The sequence below is a fragment of the Eptatretus burgeri genome, chromosome 6, assembly GCF_056783735.1.
Source record: "Eptatretus burgeri isolate ZD-2024b chromosome 6, Ebu_testis_v1, whole genome shotgun sequence".
In the NCBI taxonomy this organism is placed as follows: domain Eukaryota; kingdom Metazoa; phylum Chordata; class Myxini; order Myxiniformes; family Myxinidae; genus Eptatretus; species Eptatretus burgeri.
This window is the reverse complement of record NC_140966.1, coordinates 84754888-84776745: the sequence shown is the minus strand read 5'-3', so window position 1 is coordinate 84776745 and position 21858 is coordinate 84754888. Positions and strand designations below refer to the sequence as shown.

The window sequence follows — 21858 nt, the reverse complement described above, 5'->3', positions numbered from 1 at the left end:
GCCTGGGGACCAACTCCCACCAAGGCTGCTTTAAAATAAATTTCCAAACGTGGACCTCGCGTGTCCAAATGCGACTGCCTATAACTCAACTTATTATATCGAGCCTTTCTGCCCCCTCCTGCAACCGCTGCTGGCCTTGAATCTCCCACTCTCCAAACCTCTCCATGAACAGCTGCTTATGACTTACAGCTCCTACAGGACACGAGCAAGTGTGTGCATCATCAAATTCCTAATGGGGCACCAACTGACACAGGCCCATCGTGGCCTGCCTTTTCTCAATGCCCTATGACTCAACTTTTTCCTTCTTTTCTGCTGCCCCATGGCAGCCAAAGCACACCCCAGGCGGCATGGAGCAATAACCCTGGGCATTGAGTTGACCTCAACAGGGAACGTCCCGAACACCCTGGGAACCGGCACAATAACTACCGACACCTGTTCACACATGATGATGGACCCTTGTTCACCAGGGCAGGCCATCTCACCAGGTGGCCTGCCCTAGTGAACAAGGGTAGCGTTGCTCACCAGGGCAGGCCAGGACCTGCATACCAGCGGTACGGCCTTGCTCACAGGCATGAACCTGCTTACCAGCAGTCCTAGGCAGGCTCACCCGTTGCTCCACATGTCACAGGCTCAGACAACTGGCTCACTAGCTCAGGCTCAGCCACCTGTACGTATCTCGGAGCTGGTGCCGCGTTGCACCCCGTCGGTCCCTGGCGTGCCAGAAGAACCCCCTGCCGGGTCCAACCGCACACCCGTGAGTGCTGTACTGCAAACCAGGGAGGTTGCCTCGCACACCATGGAGCAGGGCCGGCGCTACCATAAGGCCAACTAGGCAGCCGCCTAGGGCACAGACCTCAGAGGGGTGCATTACTGACCTTTAAGGGTCACAGTTTTATGGAAATTATTGTTTTAAGAAAGCACATGCTGATTATTCCAAAGCATCAGCACTTGATCTGGTTGAATTGGTGACAAAATTTGCAACGGAAAAGGCTCATTTGCAAAGCCACTCTTGGCTCTCATGGCCAAAATTTTCAAAGTGAGATTTTGATGTGTCTGAAATTGAAACTTTTATGAGACGTTTTTAACTCTGTTTGTCTGTTTTTTTGTTTGTTTCTCTGTCTGACTGTAAGCAAAATATTGTGGTAAAATAAATTTAGCAGTTTCAAGTTTTGTGCTTTTTATTGTTTGCCAAAAAACATCTGTTTTTTAAAAATCGGAGTTGGAAATTTTTTTTGGGGGGGATGCAAATAGCTGGCCTTGCCTCGGGCGCAAAATGGTGTGGCGCCGGCCCCGCCATGGAGCCTGTACTCGCCCCTTCTACACCCTCTTTCCTGCTTGTCACGTGTACGGTCTCTTCCTGGGACATGACGACATCCACACAAGTGTGATGTTCTTCCAGGTCATTCGTTTTTTTTTTTCTTCCAAATCGTCTTTATTTCTATGCTATCCATTCTAACCGACATGCGTCCACTATTTTTATTTATTTCATTATTAAATTTTATCCTTTCGGTCTCCATGATCTTTATACATTTTATCCATTCATTCTCAATGATCCTGATGCATTCGTTCAAACATTTTATCCATTTGTTCATTTTTTTTATTAATTTGTTGCATCAATTTTTCTAACATGACCTGGATCGACATCGCTCCCACTTCCTGGCTCGCCGGCTCAGGAATGGGGGAGATTCCTACCCGATGCTCTTCACTAATCCCCAACCCTGGCTCACTTCCTTTCTCCTCACTGCTTCCTCAATCCATAATCTCCAGCACATCCACAAATTCTGTGCAGCGGCTTTCTTCCCGCGCATGCCAAGGAAATTCAAAAACAAAATTGATATGTATGTAAAATTTCCAGCGTGATTCCCTGCACTCTCCCAACACCAATGAACTATAAATTTCGAAGGTTCAAAAATCTGCACTCTGACACCAAAGTAACATCGATGGCTCAACTGATGTTGAGGTCATCACAGCGGGAGGTTAAAATCCCATGATGTTCCGAAGGGCTTAAACTCCTGTGGAGCACGAGAACTGCGGAGAGACACAAGAACCTTAAAGCTTTTAAAAACAACATGTTTATTCCTGAATCACAATAAATAAATAAAAAGAATCAGTTATGATTGACCGGTAGAGGGATATGACGGCGGGTAATGGTGGAAAAGAATGGGGGACATGGAATCGATAATAAATAAAACGAACCAAAAGAAACTAAGGCACCTCACACCAGATTCAGTCACGGATGGGAAAGGAACAAAACCGGGGGGCTCAGCTCTGGTGGTAGCAGAGATGAGGAGACGATGAGGACAATGGGCAGGACGATGGTGAGGGATGATGAGATGATGGGCAGGATGACGAACAGGCTCTGAGCGACGAAGAAGCACAGGGCAAAGGCAGGAAGACAAAATGAGAAGAGGCAGGTAGGCAGGACGATCTCCTTTGAGAAAGCTCTTCTCCGTACTCTTTTCCTCCCTTGAGTTTCACCTCAGCCTCTCTCCATCCTCTCAGACTTCCAACTGCCCGATCAGGCTCCTCCCTCTTCTCTCGGGGCAACGAAAAACAATGCCCCCACCCCCCCAGGTGATCTGAGCTCCACCCTTTGGGGGGCGACAAATTCTCCTCTCCTCATTCTCCTGCTGAGTCTCCTGGCGCCCCCCCACCCCCCCCCCCCCACCCGGTCAATATTGCCATAGAGGTTATATGCACAATTTCCTTAACCATAATCCCTAATTAAATATAAAGACACACCACCACCTGTATGGTGCACATTCAAATGAGAATTCTTCAGCTAACGTTTCCCCACTTAATATATTGAGATGGGCTAACTACTCGCACACGGACCACACTATTCTATACATTTATATCGGGTCTATGGGAATATCTAACCCCCACTCTGCAAACTTAACAACAACAGCATATATATATATATATATATATATATATATATATATATATATATATATATATATATATATATATATATATTGACCCCCATGCTCATTAAGCCACACATGGAAAGCCCTTTGCTGTTTCAAACCCTACCCGGGTTCCTCTACAGCTGCAGACATTCACAAGTAGTACATACATAAGAATCCCAATGCTACATACCCCCTCAGCCACTGGACCGGTTTCATCACTTGTTGGTGAGTCTTCAGTGACAGCATAGACAGAAATACACACCACCGAGGTTCCCAAGCTTGTACCATATGCATTGCCATTAGCTAACATATAAATATCAAGACCCAATCACGTCTCTCATCAGTAATTGGAGGGAATAACCAATCACCTCTCACCTCATCAATTTCCCCAGGTGGCAAGAATTACAATAAATTGAAATTCCTAGGTGACACCAAGAATACACACACACACACACACACACACACACACACACACACACACACACACACACACACACACACACACACACACACACACACACACACACACACACACACACACACACACACACACACACACACACACACACACACACACACACACACACACACACACACACACACACACACACACACACACACACACACACTGTTTAAGTAACTGGTTAATCGCTGTGATTTAATTGTTTCCAGATGTGGATCAGCATCCTCTTTGAAATCTAATAAATGATTGTGAAGTAATAATCCGGCATAATTATTTGCTGTTCCAATGGGCCTTATTCAGATGACGTCACCGATCACGTGACTGTGGCAGCTCCGCCATATTGAGTGGCATTACCGCGTCCATAACACCGATCGTCTCCACTTCAACTACACCGTTATTTCCAAGCAAGCGATTTTTTTTTCTGCAAATGGGTAAGAGTTGTTGTGCCCCGGGATGTACTCGGCCATATAGTAAAGGCTCTGGAGTGCAGTTTTACCGCTTTCCCGCCGAAGTAGACACAAAATCTTTGGATATCGGTTCTGAGAAGAGAAAAATGGCGACCTGGCGAACATGACTGGTTGTGCGGCCTTCATTTTGTCTCCGGTATGTAACTAATTTCTGACACGTTATTTCAGTAGTTGGTATTAAATAGCCGGTGGTTACAAAATATTGTCTGATTTGTATCATTAAAATGCGTTATATCCCTTGTTTTGTTGACAGAATGAGATAGGCGAGATCGCCTTTCTCACAGCCGTCTAACGCGCACAGTTCTTTGTTGTTTCCTCGAAACTTGTCTTATTGCTATTACATCGCAGATTAAATTAAATAGTTTTTTAAATTGCATTTTAGAAATGTGAAAAAAAAAAATCAGTGTCACATTTTCACTACAGAAAGTCACATCGATATGTATAATACATAAAAAAACTAGTACTTGGAAATATCCACAGCAGTGTGTGTGGCGTTATACAGTATGTTTGTCATGGAAAAAATATAATGTATCTATAAGCAAACTGACGAACGAAGATTTTCTACAAACTTAGCATTCAGACAAGAGCTTCACTTAAAATTAACTTGTGGCAGCAGTCAGGTTCAAAAAAAGTGACGCTGGTTGCTGAACAAAACAAGCAACAACGAGTACAATAATAGTGAAATGAAAGAAAACAGCCTTATATTACCTTTGCCATCACGATAATACAGTTCTTGTCAGTTTTCATCGAGATTATGTCACTAACAAACCCGGCGACATAATATGAATAAGCGTCCATACTCTTAAAGGCTTTCAGGCTGGCTTGAGTGTAAGGACTCGGCGTTTCAACAAGGTAAACATAGATGTCAGGGAAAACGATTTGAGGCCAAAATTTCCTTTCTGTTGTCCATTTATTCTTTGAAATAATATAAGGATCTTCTCTAAAACCACACAGCTTCAGTTTTTCACAGTACCTCTTCTTAGAAATATCATCTAATCCATGGAAATCGCCCAGAAGTTCGCGTGACACGTGCGTGGTGGCCATGATTTTTTTGCCACTCAATATGGCGGAGCCTTACCTTCCGCTGTGACATCACTCGCTTAGTGAATCGGGTCAATAGTTATCTTGTTTTGTGTATGCCCGTTTACTCATTGCTATTCTCTTGCCAGTCTGCTCACTTTACAGTCCTCCGGTATTTCACGCTATTATTTCCTTTCACTTAAAAACCAAAACAAATCATGTTGCCAGCACAGTGTTCCCTGGATCACAGGCTTTAAAGCTTCTTGAGTTGTCAAAATGTGTTGATACACCTCAATTAAGAGCATCTTCCAAAGCACGATTCAGATATTCAAGAATATGATGTACACTCATTCATAATCTTTCCCACTGTCAAGCCATCCCCATTCGTTTGTTTACATATTTCCATGATACAAACATGCACTTCCTTTAAAACCCTCATGGTGGCAGTCTATGATCGCTTGGTAGTCAATATCATTTATGCTTGTCACATGACATCATTGTTCCAGTGGTGTGTAGCACTTCATAAATGAGGGGATAGAATGTCGCTAACGATGGTGTACGTATGAGTATGACTCCTCGGTGGTCAACGTCTACCCCTCTTCTTTTGCAAGGTTGGGGAAAGGGGTGTGAGGTGTGGATTACTGACGCATCATTCCGGCCATAAGATATGATATTTTCAAAAGTACTGTGGCAAGTACTTTTGATAAATTCACAACTGTTTATCCATTCTCTAATAAAGCGTCATTGTTAACTCCAGTACTTGTAGCAAGTTTTAGTTGATATCAGGCATAATATTGTACCCTCCCTCCTTCATAGCAAATGCAAGTTAAATGGTAAATGGCTCTCATCACTCTTTTGCTTGGTGGTGAATCAAGATTTACGAGAGTAAGTCAAGTGGGTTTAAAGTGAAGTCTCTGAGTGTGTCATTCCAGGTTTTTAGCAAGTTTTTCCAAAACTATCTTCTCCATTACATTGCAACGTTTATCTTCATTGGTTAAAAAGTTATTAGCCCCCGTTAGACTTCGTCCAAAATGGGGGCTTTATGGATTTGGTCTCAATTTGCGTACGTGCGTCTACAACAATATCTCGGACATGTATGGACTGATTTTATTTCGTACTTGGCACGAAGACAACACATAATGATACAAATAAGCACATCATTTTGTTTCACTATGCGATCAAAGATGGCCGACTGGCGGCAATTTTAGTTGTAAAAAAACCCGATGTTGAACTCTTCCTCAACCATTTCTCGGAAATGTATTTACGGATCTTGTTCAAACTTGGCACACATATGTTGAATGATCTCTTTCATAAGCACGTCATTTTTTTTCAAGATCATATCCAAGATGGCCGATTGGTGGCCATTTTGTTCCTGAAAAGTGTCCCTAACCATTTATCAGACATGCGTGCTCCAATTTTGTTCAAACTTGGCCAATGTCACAAATGTTCTTATATGTCACATTACCACCCAAGTCAGTTGCGCACACACATAAACCTTGTAAATATGGGCTAGCCCTTTAACTCCATACAACAAAATTACTAAAACAACAGGGGCAATGACATTTTATATCTTTTTCTCCTTGTTTACTTGAGGAATATTGGTGAAATTTGGATACCATGCTCATATGCTTAAACCATCTTCGGTGACACCTTGCTGAATGTAAGAAATTATATCCTATCCTCAGTTTGACCACTCTTGACTGGAGCTTAGTTCCGTATAGATTAGACATGCAGGAGAAGAGGAAGAAGATCCACTCCTTTTGCATCTTCAGGTGCGGAGTGATCAAGGTTGTTTTTCTTTGGCGAGGGGGCACAACCCTGAATGGGTGGCCACTCTGACGAAGGATACTCTCATGACTCATTCTTCCCAGAAAGCTGGTACTCATTTTTCCGACCTCAGAAGGATGATGGGCTAACTCAACCCAACATATGTTATTTGAACATGACAGGCTTAAACTGAAGATCTTAAAATCTTAAGCCAGATACCTTAACCGTGAAGCCAACACCAGGCTCAGAGAAATAGACTTTCGATGTGAAAACAAAGAAGAATGGTTGGAGTTTTTTGAAATGTGGATATGAAGAAGAATGCAAAAGATCAGCTGGACAGAGAGGAAGACAAATTAATAGGAACTGCAAGTAGATGGTGAAACACACAACCTACATAGTCAGTCCCATAGACAGAATACAGAATATGGGACATTTTCACAAAAGCGGGTCAGGTGACGGTAAAGACTGTCCGAGAATTTTTATCAAGCATATATTGCCCAGTCAGTGCAGAGGCCTTATGGTGATCCTGCGTTGCTGACGTCATTTGAACATTTTTCTAGGCCTTATAAGGGGTTCAAGCACTATTTCGAGAATATCAAAGAAAGTTGATTTTTGAGTTTGTTCTTTACCGTTAGCTGACCCGCTTTTGTGAAAATGTCCCATATATGGTTGGGACACAGAATGAGGGGAAGGTGAAAGATGTAAGTGAAGGGAAACTCTCAGGCAAAAGCTGAAGAGGAAGATGTAAAAGAAGAATGCTGAACAGAATGAGTGAACAAAACAAGTATGGAGGATTAAAGAGAAAGGCAGGAAACTTGGAGAGATGGAGAAGGAGGAAGCCAAGGACCTACTTTTTGTCAGAACACAAATACGAAAGTTTGACAATGGCAACACAAAATCACGAAGTGGAAACCTCGGAACGACTTAGACAAAATCCAAAACCGTACCCTGAAACTATCTTTTAAATATTAAACACTCGGACAAAGAATGAGCTGAAGGAAATTGGAGAGGATTAGAACAACTGTCATGATATTAAAGGTGGTACACCTCTAATAAAGCATCATTGTCAACTCGAGTACCTGAAAGGTAAGTAAACCCCTAAAGGGGCTGTCACACCTTGACGTTTTAGCCAGCATATGGCAAGGTATCAAAATGTATGTAAAACGCTGGTGTACACTGCATTATTGATGTTTTATTTTTTAAGTTTTGGGCGTATAACAACGTGTTGGACGTATGCATAACGTATTGGTAACGTACACAGAACGTTTTAATCACATATAGATAACTTATACCAACGAATGCTGAGCGTGTTGTCGGCGTTCACAACCTATGCCCAACGATAGTCTAACTTGTGCATAGCGCGGCAGCGTATCGCCAATGATCACGTGGCGTAGGCTATTCATAGGCTGCGGCTCAACGGTTCAAATCATAACCGCACTAGACATCGAAGTGTGAAGCCGCTGTCACACCTTGACGTTTAAGCCAGCGTATGCCTACGCATGAAAAATTTGCCAAACCAAGCTGGCACACGTCAAATACGTTCTGGGTAAGTTTTGCACATGTTAAGAGCACGCTGGCATACGTCGAATACGTTATGGGTAAGTTTTGTATACGTTAATAGCATGCTGGCATATGTCGTCATATGCCGAGTACGTCGAGAAATTTTCAGCATGTTGAAAATTTCTCGACGTACTCGGCGTATGACACACGTTCCACATACGCTGGCATAAGTTGTAGGCACGTTACGCGATCGTTGACGCACTTCAACACACGTTACTTGTACGTTACTCATAAGTCGAAACACATCGACGTAATGGTTAGCGTCAGTGTTCCAGACTCCCTGGTTTTTTATTTATTTTTATTTTTTTTCTTCGGTGTGGCGGTTATGTTGAAACTTCGATTTCTAGTGCGGTTATGATTTAAATCGTTGAGCGGCAGCCTATTAATTATATTATATTATAACTGCACTAGAAATCGAAGTGTCAACATCACCGTCACGCCGAAGAAAAAAAACCCCCCAAAAAAACCAGGGAGTCTGGAACACTGACGCTAACCATTACCTTGACGTGTTTCGACTTATGAGTAACTTACAAGTAACGTGTGTCAACGATCGCGTAACGTGCCTACAACACGTTACTCATAGGTTAGAAATAAGTTTTGGGTACGCTAAACATTACCTCGACGTGTTTCGACTTGTGAGTAACTTTCAAGTAACGTGTGTCGACGTGTGTCAACGATCACGTAACGTGCTTACAACTTATGGCCAAGCGTATGTGGAACGTGTGAGTCATACGCTGGCATACGTCGAAGAATTTCAAGCATGGAAAATTTGTCTAACACCTCGGCATACTATGACGTATGCCAGCGTACTACGAAAATAGCCAGCATACTACGACGTATGCCAGCGTGCTCTTAACGTATACAAACTTACCCATAACGTATTCGACGTGTGCCAGTGTTTTAGCAAAATCTTGCATACGTCAGACATACGCTGGCTAAATCGTCAAGGTGTTACAGGGCCTTAACTTTTCAAGGGGAAGGTCCGTACATCTATGAACAGCATGGCATTGCACTCCTTTTATTCAGTACACTCTTCCAAGAATTAATCAGTCCATGAACCTTTCCCGATGCTTAAAATTGTGATTCGCAAATGGGGATCAAAAAAGTAAATTTGAGTCAGAATGGATTTGTGCTTTAACGGAAATAATGAAATTAAATTATAATTGATTGTCTTACATAATTCAACATCCTAGAGAATCTCATTATGCTTGGTGTTGTTTACTGGTTACCAAGTGGAAGAATGAAGTCAACTTATTAAAGTTTCTCTGCAGACACAGACAATGTCTTATCCACCATTCAAAACGCTGTCTGCTTGAAGTTTCCAGTGCCGTTAACCAACTGTGACAACCACTAATCCTTCCAAAAATGCCTGGGTCAATTTTGATCATGCTCGTTCCTTCAAGCAAGTCTTGTGAGCTGTAAATAGTGAATTTCCTTAGTAACGTGTTCAGCTTTTCCACTCCTCCAGCCAGAATCACAGACTCTGTCTTCGCTGCACACTTTCTGATAACATTCTGGCAGAATTCCCAGGCTAATTGGGCCTGCAAGCCTGTGGACAACCCTCGTACACCGACGCCGTTGTTTTACCCAGCACAGTGGTCTCGTTTTAGAACACGTTCCTGTCTCCGATTTCACCTCCTTAAGCAGTTTGTTTCCTTCAAGCTATGAATATCTCATTGATGCTGCCATTGATGAAGCCTTTGCTGAGTTGCTGGCATGTTAGAAACCAAAGTAAATAAAAAATTCAGAATCTCATTTTGTTTTTCACCAAAATTGCGTTGAAAACTGAAAACTTAATTTATGCGCCATCATGCAAACTGAATATTGCAAGTTATCCGAACTCACAAAGTTAATCTTGTTGCTTGTTTTTAACAAAATGTAGTCGCCTCTGCAGCCCGAATCAATGGAACAAACAATAGGCGAAATGTTCCATTTTAATCAATTACCTAAAAAAAAAACATTAGAAACATTATTTTGTAATAACGATAAACAAACTTTTTTGTGTGTGGGGTGTGGAGCTTCTTTTGATTGAATTAATAAACATCATGACTCAATTAGATATCTGTGATCACAAACTGATCACCAAGGGTAAGCCCAGGATACAATGATTGGTATGTTTTTTTTTTTTTTTTTCGGACCATCATATGACCTTTACCTTCAACGTTGATGGAATAGTATAAATTAAGAAAATTAAAATCAGAAGTTATGATCAAAAATGTGTTTTTTTTTTTTTGTTAATTAGGTCACAATCCGAAAAAGGTAGGTTAAGAAAGCGAAACAAACACACTAATAGGTGCAGAACTTCAATGCGCATACACTTATTATGTTGCAAGAACGGTTTGGTAGGCCAAGTGTCTTTGAGATTCCGCATCCTACAATTAATTTGCAATTGGTCACTGGCTTTGTCACAAATACAATTTTTATTTCTGTCCTTTAGCATCAAAAAGCTACAGCAATCGAACAGTTTCAAATGGAGCACCTCACCGCCATTAGAGCATTTAAATTGCACCAGATGTGGCAATAAATGTGAATTGCTTCTCCCAGCTTGCCGGCCCAATGACAGAAGATTCCAGTTGCATTTTTCCGCCTGCATCCCGATCCTGTTTAGAATCCTGTGCTGGCACGGGAAACTTGCTAGATGACAAAATTGAGTGATGAAAAAAAAAAATCGAGTTTTTATCCCCCGCCGCGTGGCGGAAGGGGGATATTGTTTTCTTTTCTTATCAGACCGCCATTTGACTGAGACCGTTAACCTGGAGGAGTATGATGTAAATGAAGTGTAAATTGGCCTTGCTATAGTCTATCTAGAGAGGGCAATGCTGGTCTGATTGCACAAAAATTAGTCGAGGTATTGTAAAAAATGTAAAATTTGTATAATTGGATCATGACCTAATTTTTATTCCCATTACTGATATAAATTTTCATTCTGAAAGTCCCAGCCGGCTTCGTCTGAGATATAGCTCGGACATTGGCAGAAAAAAAAAGGAAGACAAAAACCTAAATGGTGGTTTAGCACTCCGATGGGTCGAAAAAACTCTGGGGTACCATGAAAACTGAGGGGCACTAATTGTAGAAACAAACCTGACAACAGGTATAACCCCCCTCCCCCCCTCTATCAAAAAGGCAAAAATGGAGATGCTTAAAATCAATAAACAACAAGATTTCTGATTTGATCGAATCTCTTCTTAAAACTCGTCTTTCATGGGATTTCCATGACTGTTATACATCAGGAAGTTGGCAACTGAGGCAAGACGATAAAACCAACAGTCAACCCAAGACCTATATCAAGCGACATGAGATGGACACTACTGGGACTTTCAGGAAGGAAAGCAGGGCATTTGAAGGAGGTGGGTTTGGGGTGGATTAACGGGGGTAGAAAAGATCATGGTTTTGGTTTGGGGAAGATCAGAGATGGTGGTGAACAGCTGTTTTGAAATCCTGGAGGGAAGGAAGAGTGGGATTGAAGAGAGTGTGGGAGTTTGTTCCAAAGGTGGGGAAAAAGAGGAATGAAAGCGTGAAGGTGAGCAGTGATTCTTGATTTTGGTAGTTTAACCAGAAGGGGGTTGCTGGTGGACCTTGAGCGCCCTGCGGAAATATGGGCAGGACAGATAGCAGACAGAACAAAAGGTGGGGGGGGGGCGAGGCCGGAGAGAAGGTAGAAGACAGAAAGACCACAGACCTACCTGCGGTGAGAGAGTGAGAGACCCAAAGACAGCCTCACCGAGGGAGATACCAATGATGCTAAATGCCTTGGTTTCCACAGCGTGAAGCCGAGAAAGGTGAAAGGCAGGAGCACCAGCCCAGAGGGGAGAGCAGTACTCCATCAGGCTGTGGACGAAAGCTTTGTATGTGGTCAGGAGCTCAGGTGGGCCGAGGAAGGACTTTGCACGGCAGAGGATTCCCAGTCGGCGACTGGCTTTGGAGGCGAGGTTTGAAATGTGGCTTTCCCAGAATAGATCATGGCAGATAGTGAGAACCAGAATCTTGAATGAAAGGACTTCTTCCAGAGGATTGTTGAGAAAGTAGATGGGGGCTTTGTGGGAATATGTAGGACCCACAATGTGGGAATATTTGGGGCCATTAAAGATATGGCATTGGAACCATTTCGTCTACCTCTGGATACCTGGTCTTACACCAGTTATTCCACTTGAAGTCGAACATAACTTTTTAATTTATTTGAATGCAGCCGGTGACTGCTTGGCTCCATCATTTTCGAGTAGTGCAGCTGTGCCGCTGATGCAGTGACCCCCTGTTTGCAGTAAGCTGGAATTCATTTTGCCGACTTTGGAAGGATTGCAGGTCGAGTCAACCCACCTGGTGTTAAAGCTATATTTTCACCTCAATGGTGTTCCTTATCTGCTTGTTATCATCCTTTTCCCATTGTGAGACACTAGTGCGACTGTTGTGCCCCGAGCCATCATTTGGGGCTGGCATGATGCCCTAGAGCTACTCACACTCACCTCTAAACTGTCCAGCCTGGGTTCGAATCTCGGCCCAGCTGCAAACTGCCATCTTGGTGTATTGCAGGCAAGGCGAGGCATTAATGGGTACCATTCCTCTGATGGACGTCTTAACTGGGCATCCCGTTTGCCAGCATTAGTTGGTGAACGTTAAGAGATCCTACGGTGCCCTTCACGAAGAGTGGGCAAGCTATCGCCGGCACCACAAACAAATTACAAATTCCTGCTTCAACCTATAGAGGACGTTGCATCAGCTGCACAGTCATGCTCTCAGCCAATGGGAATGCTACTTGCAGCCACGAGCTGCATACAAAAGAAGAAGAAGAAGAAGAAGCAGTCGCTGGAAGCATTGTGGATCCATCAGGAAGGTACAATTTCTCCATATCCATCGATTCATGTCGTCTTGTGTTCATACATCCACCATATCCTTCATTTTTGAGTTGCAAGGTCTGGTCAATATGTTACACCATTAGATGGCATCACATAGCATTGCCACTAACATACCATGAAATGACCATGATAACAATGATTCATCACGACCATGTATCCATAGCCCATGTTATATGCACTGTACCTGTACGGTGTGCAGGTACAAACTGATTACCGTTCTTTATTAATACCTTATCGGATTACATGATGTGCTCTGGCTTCTTTAAAGGGTGTTATAGCAAACAAGCCAACTGCTTGAGGCCCCCCTCTGAAAGACAGCTTGCTTCACAATACAGCATCCTGATTTTTTTTACTGATGAGATACTTTAATCATAGCTCTTGAAGGTCGAGGTTTCTCTTGTTTAGCAACTTCACCAAGAATAAAAAATCCTAGTTGCCTGCTTGTTACTCCAAGTCCATTCTGGGAAGAAAATCCGAGTGTTCTCTAAACTCGTTTTCTGGATAGCATTCCATATACCCACTTCTTCATGACATGCACAGGTGTGCATCTCACAATGACGTCACAATATGGCACCGAGGTGAGAGCAACCATTTCCCCTGACACGAAGCCCATTGCCTGATGAGATCCCTCTTTCACCATGACGTGCCTCCCATCAGCCCTCCACACATGCACCTCATGCACTCTGGATCAATGAAACTACCTCACGTATTCTGAAACGGCTGCTACAGGTAGGAGATCGGAAATCAATGGTGATTGGCTCTCCATCTGGCACTTGAGCTTTGGAACACCGTTCCAAAGGAAGTCATCATGTTCCAGTGGGGGTTGAAACTATTATTATTATTTCTTTTGCAGCCTGTGGCTGCTGATTGTGTGCACAGCATTGCTGGGAGCACAGCTGTGCCACTGATGCAGTGCCCCTTTCCAGGAAGCTGGTTTTCTTTTTGCCGACCTCAAAAGTATGACAGGCTGAGTCAACCCACCTGGTGTTGTTTAACGGGTAAAAACAGGGGCTCGAACTCAAGACCCTAAGCTATTAAGCTGGCCATCTTAACCGTTAAAGCCACCACCAGGCTTTGTGCTGAAACAACACTGAGACTTGTGGTTTGTTGTTTTTAAAAATCTGAACAAACCGACACCACCTTCTCCAAGTACGTAGTTACATATATCAAGAGCTAGTTGTGCCACACAGCCAGTGAGTGTGTGACCACTCTCGATTAAGCTGGCGCACAGCACTCTTCGAACGTCAGTGGTTTCAGCTCACCAATTCAAAATAGCAAACACGTAAACTCTTTGTTTTATTTTCATATTGCACATACACACCATTAAACACACACCTGTTATCTGTACCTGTACGTGCAAACGACATATTAGCTGGGCATCCTACTGCCGGTCCATTTGATCCTATCTGACGTCTGCAGTCCAGAGAAACACGAGAATGTGACGTAGGCACGATCGGCCAAATGTCATTCTGTTTTGTCTTAGTTTCCTTGTAATCCTGATGTATTATTTCACTGTAAAAACAAACGGAAAATAAATGTATTCCTTTTGGCACTTTATCATATAAGACATGTTACCTCGGCTATTGAAGGTGGATGGAGGTAATCTTTTCACCCCTGTCTGTTGGTCTGTCTGTCTCTGAGCAGGATATCTGAAAACGTGATGAACGGATTTGGACGAAATTTGGTGAACAAGTCGGGTGTGTGACAAGGACGAAATGATTACATTTTGGTGAAGATCCAAATCCGAATCTGAGAATTTTTTAAATTATTTTTTTAAAGTGATTCTTCTCCGTTGAGAGACGGAGTCAAAAACGATACGCATCATGATATTTCAAAAAGTTGTGGACGAGTTACGACAAAGTAGTCCAGCGGAAATGTGAAAAAGCATGTTGTGGCGTCATTATGAGTTTTTTTTTTTTTTTGGTCGACTCATCACCTCTGAGCTATCCTGAATCAGAATCAGCCGGATGCCTGACTCGCACCGCTCTCATCAAACAAGGAGGCTGGGACATGGGACAATTCGTAAGAGAGGACATCCTTGATATCAATATCCCTGTATTGTTGGAGACTTATAACTCGGGTGTAGATCAATTCGGTATCATATACTGACCTTCCATCCAGCTTGATGCTCTTTTTGGTCAAAGTCATCAGGGTCACTTTCTTGGTTAGTGTCCTGTTGAAGCTTGTTGGCCATCCAAATTCAAATTTCGCCATCTGTTGTCATCCATTCTTGAGAGAATCATCAACGTTTACCTTGTCTGTCGCATTAAAACATAGTAGTAGACACCAAAATTGTGTTTGTAAGTGCATTAGAAGTGAAGATATAGCCCAAAACTGAATTTATCGAAAGTCAGTGGTGCCCATTTTGTTTTTCGCCTCCAAAATAAAATTCCTCAAGGGTGCGAGTCTGGCACCCGGCTGATTCTGATTCAGGATAGCTCAGAGATGATGAATCAACCAAAAAAAATTCATAATGATGCTAAAGCATGCTTTGCCCTGAAATGGCTGTTTGGCGTCTCGACTAAATAATAAGGGAAGGTGACAATAAGGGAATACGATTTTGGTTAAGCCGTTAATGTTCGATGCAGATCCGGCCTACCAGTGAGATACAAAAGGTAAACTGTTGAGCCTGGCAGGGGTATGCGCTCTACTGAGTGCCGGTCTCGTTACCCTTGCCAGAGGAGTGGTTATTGCATTTGGGTCCGTTTGTTATTTGGCAATTTATTATTATTATTTTTTGACAAGTATTTTGATCGTTTTCGTTTGTTTGGCTGTCCGCTCACCTTAAACCACCTACAGGTCACGATTATAAAATGATCTTCACAAAACTTTACCAAACGGTGGAGTTCGGAGTCAGACAGAGTTCGATATATTTTTGAGGTAAAAAGGTCATCATAGGCCAAAGGTCAACAACTTTTTCAAATTGGTAAATTCCTCAATTTTCGTTCGATTTATTTCAAATTTGAAGATGATTTGCATATCTGGTCACTCAGTGCAACCACCAACTAGGTTTGAGGTCAACTTCGGCCAAAAGGTCAACTTCGGCCAAAAGGTCAACTTCGGCCAAAAGGTCAACTTCGGCCAAAAGGTCAACATTAGCCAAATTTCAAAATCCTCATTTTAATCCAATTGACTCGAAATTTGAAGAAGATTTAAATATCGGGTCAATGAATTCAACCACCTATTATTTTTGAGGTCAACATTGATCAAAAGGTCAACATCGGCCAAAAGGTCAACATAGGCCAAATTTCTAAAATTGTCAATTTTAATTCCATTGACTTGAAATTTGAAGAGCATTTAAATATCATGTCACTGAATTCAATCACCTATTATTTTTGAGGTCAACATAGGCCAAAAGGTCAACATAGGCCGAATTTCTAAAATTTTCAATTTTAATCCCATTAACTTGAAATTTTAAGAGCATTTGCATATCAGGTCACTGAATTCAATCACCTATTATTTGGAGGTCAATATAGGCTAAAAGGTCAACATAAGACAAAAGGTCAACATGAGAGAAATTTCGAAAATGATCAATTTCCATCCGATTGACTTGAAATTTGCAGAGCATTTGCAAATCAGGTCACTGAATTCAATGAATGAGTATTTTTGAGGTCAACATAGGCCAAAAGATCAACATCGATCAAAAGGTCGACAGAGGCCAAAAGTCGACATCGGCCAAAAGTCCACAATGGCCAAATTTCTAAAATTGTCAATATTAATCTGACTGACTTGAAATTTGAAGAGGATTTGTGTATTTGGTCATTGAATTCAACCACAAATTACTTTTTAAGGTCAAATTTGTTTTATGGATTTCGCAAGTATTGTGCTGTGCATGACATCTTTCTCATTTGTTTGTTTGTCCGCATGGTACATGAGTTTGTGTTTTAATTACATTAGACCCTTGAGAACACGAAGACGTTTTAAGACCTCTCGAACCCTCGGGAACCTTTACAACCCTGAGACTCATGAAGACCACAAACACCCTAAGGACAATGAAGACCCATAAAGAGCCGAAGACGCCTAAAACTCTTAACACCCCTTAGACCCCTCAAAACCCATTAGAGCATTTAGACCCCTAAGATCCTATACAAGCCCAAGACCATTTAAGACCCCCAAGACCCTTTCAAACTTCAAGACCCTTTAAGACATCTAAGACCCTTAAGACCCTTTAGAACCCTAAAACCCTTTTAGACCCAAAAGACCCCCTAATATCTCTTAAACACCTAAGACCCTTCAGACCTTTAAGACTCTTTAGAACCCTAAAACTCTTGAGACTCCAAAGACCCTGAAGACACTTTAAGACCCCTAAGACCCTTCAGCCCCATTAAACCCTTCAGACCACTGAGTTCCTTTCAGACCCTGAAGACCTCTAAAATCCTTTATACAACTAACACCTTTTAAGACCCTGAAGAACTTTAAGACCCATTAGACCCCGAAGACCTTTTAGACCCTTAAAAAACTCAGACTCTTTAGATCCCTAAGACCCTTTAGACACAAAACATCCTTTAGACCCTTGAGACCTGTCAACTATTTATTACTCTACAGACCTCAATGCACCTTTTAGAACCCTTTAGAACCTCTTATATCCTTTAGAACCCGGAAGACCTTTAAACTCCTTTCTACCCTTTAGACCTTCACATCTTTCAGACCTTTTAATACCCTGTGGACCCCTTTGACCCTTTCTAGATGTCTTAAGACCCTTTAATGCCCTTCACACAATTCTGACCTTTAGATCTTAAATTACACCCTTAAGACCCTTTAGTTTAGACACTTTAGACCTTTTCAGACCTTTGACCTTTTCAGACCTTTGACCTTTTCAGACCTTTGACCTTTTCAGACCTTTGACCTTTTCAGACCTTTGACCGTTACAACTAGAGTATTCGATCTTTAATTTGCAATCAACGACCTTTCATTTAGAACATCCCTCCATTTATTTGCCACACCAAATACACCATACAAAAACAAGTCCTGGTGAGTATCTGAAATCTCTGATTTTTCTTTCTAGTTTCCTTTGTTGTTGTTTTGCAGTTTTCAGACAACAGACCAGTAATTGGCTTTTGACTTGGGAAGAAGATACATTTTGGATGTTAATAACAATCATGATTTGTCCATCTAGTATTACCTAAAGACTGAGACTCTCTTACCCCCTTTGACATTTTACCAAGAACTTGTGTGTCTTTTGTCCTCACGATGGGCAGTCGGCCCCGGCCTACTGCAGCGCTGGAGAATTACATTTCACTCCACGCTAATGAATTGATTTAATACCACTTTAGGTGACATTAGAAGCATGAACACTGAGCTCTGTCTCTTTGTATTCCATTAAATCCAGATCGATTCCTCTCAAGGGAATTGACATTTTTAAGTAACCGCAAAAAGGGGGAAGGAAACTTTCTCAAACTTCTTTGCTGAAGTGACAGTTGATCCTTGGCAAGCAGAGCTCTCGTGCCTGCTAGCGGAGGCCTTTGTACTCCAGTTGAAGAGATATTTACCTCATGTACATGATGGTCTTCTAAAGTCATATTTGTCAAAACATTAACGTTTCTTTTACGTCTAGGTTCTTGTCTACCTACAGTTTTCATTAAGCATTTGCTCAACATGGCATTATGTTGCACAGTAGACCTTTTTCCTTATGTTTAGATTGTCCACAATAGTTCTGCATATGTATTCCTGTGTACACCAATGGGGGTTCATAAGCACCTGAGTCTTGTTAGTCTTTGACCATACTGCTCGGGCTTTCATAGTTGGTCGATGACAATACTGCTCGGGCTTTCATAGTTGGTCCATGACCATACTGCTCGGGCTTTCATAGTTTGTCTATGACCACACTGCTAGGGGTTTCATCGTTGGTCTATGACCACACTGCTAGGGCTTTCATAGTTGGTCGATGACAATACTGCTCGGGCTTTCATAGTTAGTCTATGACCACACTGCTCGGGCTTTCATAGTTGGTCGATGACAATACTGCTCGGGCTTTCATAGTTTGTCTATGACCACACTGCTAGGGCTTTCATAGTTGGTCGATGACAATACTGCTCGGGCTTTCATAGTTAGTCTATGACCACACTGCTCGGGCTTTCATAGTTGGTCGATGACAATACTGCTCGGGCTTTCATAGTTGGTCTATGACCACACTGATAGGGCTTTCATAGTTGGTCTATGACCACACTGCTAGGGGTTTCATAGTTGGTCCATGACAACACTGCTCGGGCTTTCATAGTTAGTCTATGACCACACCGATAGGGCTTTCATAGTTGGTCTATGACCACACTGCTCGGGCTTTCATAGTTGGTCCATGACCACACTGCTCGGGCTTTCATAGTTAGTCTATGACCACACCGATAGGGCTTTCATAGTTGGTCTATGACCACACTGCTCGGGCTTTCATAGTTGGTCCATGACCACACTGCTAGGGGTTTCATCGTTGGTCTATGACCACACTGCTAGGGCTTTCATAGTTGGTCGATGACAATACTGCTCGGGCTTTCATAGTTGGTCTATGACCACACTGATAGGGCTTTCATAGTTGGTCTATGACCACACTGCTCGGGCTTTCATAGTTGGTCCATGACCACACTGCTAGGGGTTTCATAGTTGGTCCATGACCACACTGCTAGGGGTTTCATCGTTGGTCTATGACAATACTGCCAGGGCTTTCTTAGCTGGCCTAGGACAATACTGCCAGGGCAAACAGTAGCTCAAAGGCAGTGTATTAATCTTTTGCTAGTTTCAGTGTTTCCTCCCTCTCCTGTTTTCCTGTTCTTCCTTTCCCTTGATGTTTGTCCCACTGTCAGTTATACCTTTATCTTCCATGAGCCTCGCTTGTGTAAAGAAAAAGAAAAGGCCACTTCATCTGGGGTTGATTCCCAGCCCAACTGTAAATTGTTATTCAGGTGCTTTGTGGGTAGGGGGTTCATCCAATGAGGGAGTTGTCCCTTTGATGTAACATTTTGTCAGAGTCTCAGCTGTCAGGTAATTGCTGGTGGACAGGAAAGATCCCGCAGTGCCTTGTGAAAGGAGTACTCCATTCTGTTCCGAACCTGGCCAAATTCTAAATGATTCCTCAAACTATCTGGACAGCTTATGCCAGTTGCCATCTCATCGTGGTACCCAAGGCAGTCTCAATGCACCAAAATACCACCAACCTACATATATATCAGCCACACAATCGTCCTTCAATGGACTTTATAATTAGTCTGGCTAGTTTGGAAATCACACACACACACACACACACACACACACACACACACACACACACACACACACACACACACACACACAGTTGTTGACATCACCGTCAGTTAAATGTAACATGTCACTTGGAGGGCTGGCTCGCAACAACGCGGAATGTTATTTGCTATCAGGGATTAACAAGATGTGTCAACCTTCCTCTAGTTTAGTCGATGAAAAAGACTCCCGTTGGTTTATCTTTTACTTTCCCAGATATTGGAAATTCTTCTGCACTTGGAAATTCTTCTCAAATTGTAAATTCTTCTGGATATTACAAATGCTATCAGAATGCTTTCGTACTGCAAGATCAGGTTCTGCAATCTGTTATAACATCTCAAACTACAATTCCGCACACGTTGCAATTTATCCTCAAACGATAAAAATCCTAGTTCCTCTTCACTTTCAGGTTATTTTAATTTTCTTCTCTTGTTCCTCATTCTGTGTCATTTATTCTCTTTTGTTCTCTGAGTAAATACTCTTATTTGGTGATATTCATCTTAAACCTTTTAAGGTGAAGTGAAAACGGCTATATATATATGTATATGTATATGTATATGTATATGTATATGTATATGTATATGTATATATATATATATATATATATATATGTATATATATATATATGTGTGTATATATATATGTGTATATATATATATATGTGTGTGTGTATGTGTGTATATATATATATATATATATATATATACACACACACACACACACTCGGTATATTTAACCGGGCGTAGTGGCGTGCGCCTGTAATCCGGCTACTCGGAGGCTTGGGCTGGAGGATCGCTCGAGGACGGGAGCTCTGCACTGGGCCGTGCTCTGAGAGGGTGTAGGGCAGCCCGGAATCATGGCGAAACCCAATCCTTATCCCTGTGTCGTTAGAGGCGACCAGGGTTGCGTCAGGAAGGGCATCCGGCGTAAAACCTGTGCCAAATCAGTATGCGGATCATAACGGATGATCCACTGTGGCGACCCCTAACGGGAGCAGCCGAAAGAATAAGAAGATATACAGTATATTTTTATATATATATATATATATATATATATATATATATGTATATATATGTATATGTGCCTGGTGTTGGTGCAGTGGTTAGGGCAGCGGCTTGGGATCCAAAAGGTCCTGAGTTCAAGCCCCGTTGGGCCACTGAATTAATATACCAGGGGGTTGACTCAGCCTGTCATCCTACCGAGGTCGGCGAAATGAGTACCAATGTACTGGGCCGGTGTATACCCCGGTTAAAATAGGTGTCTCTTTGTGTGCATGGTATCTCAAAAAGTTATGGACGGATTTTAATGAAATTTGGTGGGCCGGTTGGGTGTGGAACAAGAACAAATTTATTAGATATTGGTGAAGATCCGAATCTGTATCCGGATCCAGGCGAAGGTATGCACTCGACTGAGTGCTGTTCTAGTTTTCTAATGAGTTAGAATTCGTCTGCAGAGAGTGAAGAGGCTGCTGACTGATGATTAGAAGAATGAGAGATGGTATGACCGAGGGTGGGGTCATCAGCAAGGATACAATGAGAATTTTCCAGGGAATCTGAGAGATCATTAATGAAAGCCAGAAAAAGCACAGGGCCAAG

At 42.3% G+C, this 21858-nt stretch overlaps 1 protein-coding gene across 1 annotated transcript in view; it reads left to right on the top strand.

Annotated features, from left to right (window-relative positions):
- Nucleotides 1-3697: 3697 nt before the first annotated feature.
- The window catches only part of LOC147025226 (prostaglandin E2 receptor EP3 subtype-like), a 71855-nt gene continuing 53694 nt past the window's right edge, over nt 3698-21858 (top strand). The window contains exon 1 of the mRNA XM_085885980.1: nt 3698-3978. The gene's annotated coding sequence lies outside the window, so the exon portion shown is untranslated. The remainder of the gene's footprint in view (nt 3979-21858) is intronic.